General features: G+C 42.5%; 1 pseudogene; it reads left to right on the top strand.

Annotated features, from left to right (window-relative positions):
* The first annotated feature begins 4,783 nt into the window (after window positions 1-4,783).
* Window positions 4,784-5,624, top strand: LOC122098643 (annotated as a pseudogene).
* Window positions 5,625-6,619: the final 995 nt, after the last annotated feature.

Genomic DNA, 6,619 nt, shown 5'->3' on the forward strand with positions numbered 1-6,619 from the left:
AAACTTTAACTTCTAGAGTCTACTCTAAGACTCTTGTACCTATTTCCATTCTTATGTTTGTGTCACTGTAGAGAACTTCCTGCTGAACTCCAGATAAAGAACCCATCAGTGATGTCTCTTATGGTGACTGATGGAGATTGGAAGCCAACACTGGACTCCAGAAAGCATGTGAACATAGAGGCTTTTTTCAATATGTAGAAAGGCCCAAGTAGGTTTTGAGTCCTGTGGACATCCCACTGGTTCTGACCTCCACATGTGATGTAGGTGTACCTACACATACCACCAAGGAAGAAGATGATCCAGAATGTTTTCCATTGATGTTCACAATTCACCTAGATCACAACCAAACCAGTAAAAAGTATTGGTCTTGGAGTGCAAGGTAAATATGTGCTAATGGAAAATGACTCCAGTCTATGTTCAGGAAAACCAATAAGTTAGGTCCAAAGTCTAGATTCAGTTGAGGAAAGGGAATCTGTCCTCACAGAATATCCAGACCAATCTGTCCTGCTGCTGGGGATCCAATTTCCAATTGCAAAATAAGATCTGTCCCTCCCTAGACTCAGGAAGAAAATACTGCCTTTAATAAGGAAGTAGATCCTTTTGAGGACTCTGAGGCAGAATTTGTGTCTGAAGGCAACTTAGAATACAATCCAGATATAGAGATTGCTTTCCCCCTTCTTTAGAAAATCTTTATATTTATTTTTGGTCCTGATTGTTGTAAAATGATCATTCTGGTTATTTTTCTAACGTTATTAAAATGTCAATGTTTATGTTATGTTATACAATTCATGAGTCTTACATGTGGTTTTTTCAATCTACAATGTAAAGCATCATGCACATGTGTTCTGTGTGTGGGAAAACATAGAGTGACAGGGGGCTGAACAAGAGACCCTACTGGATATAATGGGAACGGTTAAATGCACAGGGAGTTGCAAGGAAGCCAGGCCATGCCTGCAAGGGGTGATAAGGTGGCTACAAAAGCTCTAGGACATACCAGATCAGATGACCTAGAAAGCTGTTCTGTCAATTGGGACAAATGCTACAATACTAATAGTGGTATGTGGGACTTTCTTCCAACAGTGAGTTCAAATCTGTATATATATTCATTGTTCTTTGGGAAATATTGAAGAAAAATTTGGCTCCATTGACATAAAAATTCTACTTAGTGCTGAATATATTTGACAAAATACATAGGAAATATCGACACTGGAAAGTATAAGCCATTATCAATAGAAGAAAGAAGGCTTATATAGATGGACAAACAAAATCATGATGCAATTAAATCAGTTATATGGCAATACATGTTATATTCATTACATTTTATATAGTATATTATATGATATATAAGATCGAATATGATTTTTCATAATACAAGGGCTTTTAACCTTTTCAATCTTAAGTATTTTTTTTCACATATTATTAGTGTAAAAAATTATTGGGGAAAGTGGTAATATAACTTTGATTATAATTATATGAATATATATTTTTGTGTTTCTAGATATGACATTGATTATAAATAATGAATAAATATAAACATATATTTGTATATCTGTCTATGAGGTGAATATAATGACACAGGCTACACGATGTATAAAAAGGCAGTTATGAGTTAGTATATGAGACTCAGGCCTGTAATCTTAGTGATGTGGGAAGCTGGGTTCTGAGTTTTATTTCTCTTACCCCTATGCCATTAGAGTTTCAGAGGAGACCTGGTCCCTCGAGTGTAGCCAAGAAACACGTATGCAGTAAGATCACACTCTGTGACCCCAGAGGAAAGTCAGTAGAAATCAGGACAAACCTTTTATGCTATGACAGTCTACTCAGTTCCTGTGCCAAGATGGCCATCTCTAGAACATCAGATGGAAAGTTGGCATTCCTTCCCAAAATGTTCTTGACTATCCTGATTTAAACCTTATTTCCCTTCCCAAGCTGCAAACACATAGAAATATGCCCAGGGCTCAAGAGAGATGGACAAAGACTTACAAATACATAAAATTATATACTTTTTTTGGGGGGGGGTCCAGTTGTCAGCTTGAACTCTGGGCCTGGGTGCTATCCCTCAGCTCTTCAGCTCAAGGCTAGCGCTCTACCACTTGAGCCACAGCGCCACTTCCGGCTTATATTCTTTTTGCTTATGTGGTGCTGAGGAATCGAACCCAGGGCCTCATTCATGCAAGGCAAGCACTCTACCACTGAGCCACCTTTCCAGCCCCCAAATTATATACTTTGTTTCAGTAATTCAAGGACAAATCATCAAAGGCATATCTTGAATTTTTCTTTTTTTAATGGAAATGGGAATATACACTGAATGCATCAGGGAGTAGGTGATAGTTTGGATGCTGAGTTGTGGAATGCACTCCTGGGCATGGGAGACACTTACCTTGGAGAACTTGTGTGCTGATGTGTCTCCTCACACAGCTTCACAAAACAATGCCCATAACTTGTATGATGACATAGCCATCTTTCCATAGCAGCAAATAGGTGTCAGGCACTGATCTTGCTCTGAGGTGGACTAAGCAACACAGAAAGGCACAAAGAACTAGAGGGAATGACTGCTAGCCACCAGACATCAGCTTCAAGAGCTGTCCTGACCAGAAGCTAGGAAAAATTGAGCTGGAGAAGGCTGACCCCATGCGAGGCTCCTGAGCACTAAGGACCAGGCACTATTATAGGTGTTGGAGAAACAAGTGAATGTGGCTCTCTCCTCATCAATTTCATGCTGAAAAGAAAACCAGAAATCATAATGATAATTTCTTTAAATCAGAGGCATGACATTGGTAGTTTTGTGGCAACAACTTCACAGCGGGTATGTGAGGACATATCCCTGAGGAGGAGATAGTTAATCTGAGAGCCATCATCCATGCAATTACCTAGAAGCAGATACTCCAGGCAATAGGAACAGCAAGTACATCCCTCAGTGAAGGGAAAGGACGTAACTTGCTTCAGAAAAGGAAAACCTCACTGACATGCTTGCTTGTGAAGTAAGAAAAAAAGGTACAACAAAGAAAAAAAGATTAGACATGAAGATCGGAATAAATTATATAGGTATTGGATGCTGCGGGTTACAAGAAGAAAAATTCTGTTATTCTAAATCTGACATGACCCACTGGAACCAAAGTGCTCAAATAGTAGACACATCTGATTCACCTAGAGAATACTTTTAAAATGTGATTCTAGCCAGGCTCTGGTGGCTCACAACTGGAATGCTAGCTACTCGGGAGGCTGATACCTGAGGATCAGGTTTGAAGCAAGCCCCAAGAGGAAATTTGGAAAGACTGATCTCCAATTAACCACCAAAATTATAGACATGAAGCTGTGGTTCAACTGGTAGAGCACTAGCCTTGAGAAAAAAATTAAGGGACAACACCCAGGGTCTAGGTTCAAATCCCTGGACTTCACAAAACAAAGATGTCAACAAATAAAATTTCGTGCTCAGTCGATCATCACTTAGCATTCTACTTCAATGTATTTGGTATGAGCCTAGGAAGTTACATCCTTAGCAAATGCTCTCCCCTCATATTCTGCTTCATTACCAGTATTCAAACCCCTGGCATTACCAAAGTCTCCTCCAGTTAGCATAGCAGTCTACCACTGGGAATTAATAGATACATTTTTATTAATCATAATCTATACACACACATCAAATGAATAGTAGCCACATTCCATTATTCTGAATGTTTTTGCTCCCCCTTTGAGTTAATAAGCCTTACCATTAAAAAACTATATAATATTTATCAAATTAAGTCAACAGTCATCATTCTTTCACCCAATCTTGTAACCTAAGTTATGTGGGTTTTTTTGTTTCTTTGATGTTGGTGCCCTGTATCTTGTATATACATTTCTCTAGCTTTGGGAGGTGAAGGGGAAAAAACCAAATGATTAACTAGGGATACAGTTTGACCCATTTTAACAATGAGATCAAGACACTATGTTCAAAAACGAACTTTACAATTTAGGCAGGGAGTGGGGAGGGGGGATGGAATGGAATAGTTGTGGAGGTGGAAGGGTAGGGATGGTAGGGGAAAAACAAATGAGGAGGTAACAATGCTTGAGAGAAAATGAACTCATTACCTAACTTATGTAACTGTAACCCCTTTGTACATTATTTTTACAATAAAAACATATTAAAAAAGATGAAAAGACTCAGAAATAAAACTACATACTTACAATCATCTGATATTCGACAAAAGACAGAATGATGTAATGTGAAAAAAACATAGCCTTGCTGGGTCCCTGTGGCTCATGCCTTTAATTCTAGCTACTCAGAGGCTGAGATCTGAGGATGGTTTTTGAAAGCCAGCAGGGACAGGGAAGTCCATGAGACTCTTAGCTCCAATAAACCACAAAAAATGGAAAGTGGAATATTGGTTCAAGTACTAGCCTGGAGATGAAATGCTGAGGGGTAGCTCTATGGCCTAGAGTTCAAGCCCCACGACCTACAAACACACACACACACACACACACACACACACACACACACCACATACACACACATCATAGCCTTTTCAACTATTGGTGTTGGGAAAACTGGACATCCATAGACAGAAAACTAGAAGTGGATCTCTGCTTGCACTAACATCAACTCAAAATGGATTAACTACATTAAAATCAGTCAATCTACTATAAGACAGAATAAGGGTGACATTAGAACTTATAGGTACTGAGGTGCGAGCTGGGCAGCTGCATGCTGAGCACAGGTAGTTGTGCTCCAGATCCCGCAATCTCGCACCACGTGCCTCGACCCGATAACCGCTTACTCCATTTGGCCACTGCGATGGGCGCCATGCATCAGGTGCGCCCCACGCTCTGGGCAGCTCTGCTCACTGCCCTGGCCCTGCTCCGCGGGCCACCGGTAACTCAGCCCCGTCGTGCGCTGAGAGCCCTGTGATGCGAATTCCTTGGTCCAGTGCACACCTCCGCCTGCCACGACCCTGTGCTCCAAGCTGGTGTGCGAGCCAGGCTGTGGCTGCTGCCTGACATGAGCACTGCGCGAGGGCCAGCCATGCCGTGTCTACACCGAACCCCGCAACTGAGGGCTCAGCTGCAGCTGCCACCGGCTGAACCGCGCAGATTCGGGTGCTGCTCTACAGCTCCGGGTTCTGCGCCAACTCCAACGTCCCCGGCCACCTGAGCGCCTACCTGTTGCTGGTGCCCTCCACCTCAGGAAATGCTAGTGAGTCGGAGGAGGACCAAGGCAGGGGGAACCTGCCCCGCTGAGCACACATAGGGTGCCTGACTCCAAGTTCCATTCCATTCACGCAAAGCTGGACACCATCAAGAAAGGTCACGCTAAGGACTGCCAGCGCTACAAAGTCGACTATGAGTCCCAGAGCACGGACACCCAGAACTTCTCCTCAGAGTCCAAACGGGAGACAGAATATGGTCCCTGCCTTAGAGAGATGGAAGATACCCTGAATCACCTGAAGTTCCTCAATGTGCTGAGTCCCAGGGGTGTGCACATCCCGAACTGCGACAAGAAAGGACTTTATAAGAAGCAGTGTCACCCCTACAAAGGCAGAAAGCGGGGCTTCTGCCGGTGCATGGACAGTTATGGTCAGCCCCTCCCAGGCTTCGACAGCAAGGGCATGCATGACAAGCACTACCTCAGCATGCAGAGCCAGTAAACCCCACAGCATCAGTTAAATTGGAGCTCCAATACGCTTTACTTTGCACAAAAGACTGCAACGGACAGAAAACCACCTGGCTACAGCCTCAACTTATATTTCTTTTTGTGATGAACTGTTTTTTTTGTGTGTTTTTTTTAAGAAAACCAAAGTTTAGACAGAGATATTTGAAATGTCTATTGTTCCTTTAAATGGTAAACTTGAGCATATTTCCACTTTTCAGTAGTCAGAAAAGAAAATTAATTTCTCTGTTGCTTTCTGTAAAAATAACATACTCCTGCCGAAAGGAGCAGACTTGATCCCCTTCTAGAATCCTCTCCACATCTGCCCACTGGAACAGCTGACCTTCTGCCTCCCTCACTTCAGTGGCTATTGTAGAAGACACCTCCTCATTGCCCTCCACCCTGCTCAGGCCTCATGGAGAACAGGAAAGTCAGAAACTCAGGCCACCTGGCCATCTCTACCATACAAAAGACCCCTGGCCATCCTGGTCCTATCTTTGATTCCAAGGCCTGGACCCCTAGGCCACAAAGCTTCTTTATTATCTGCAAGTGACTTGATCTGCTTGGAAAATACTGGAGAGATTGAGGTGGAATCTTAACTGACCAAGAAAGTTCTACAAAACTGACCAAAAATGTTCTAGCATATTCTGGGAAACTTGTAAATGCAGATCTTTCTGACCTCCCTCCATCAGGCAGCTTTTCAAGGATGGAGCCCAGTGGAAGGCCCAGGGTTGTCTTGACTGTGGTCCAGCAGGGCATGGTGGAAGCTGGGAGTGTACCCCACACCTCACATGCCTCACCAGTAATGGAGTAATCGCTTTGGAGACAACAACAACAAAATGTTTTCTAATTTAACTCCTAGTTTGGGGTTGAGGATAATAAGCTATTTAAAGGCAAAAGTTTATTTTCACCCCTCATCTTCATTCTTGACCTAACAAAACAATGGTGTTTAATATTATCTAAACAGGAAAGATGAACAGCTTGTTGAGAGAG

This window comes from Dipodomys spectabilis, unplaced genomic scaffold (assembly GCF_019054845.1).
Source record: "Dipodomys spectabilis isolate Male_0828 unplaced genomic scaffold, ASM1905484v1 ptg000483l, whole genome shotgun sequence".
NCBI lineage: Eukaryota > Metazoa > Chordata > Mammalia > Rodentia > Heteromyidae > Dipodomys > Dipodomys spectabilis.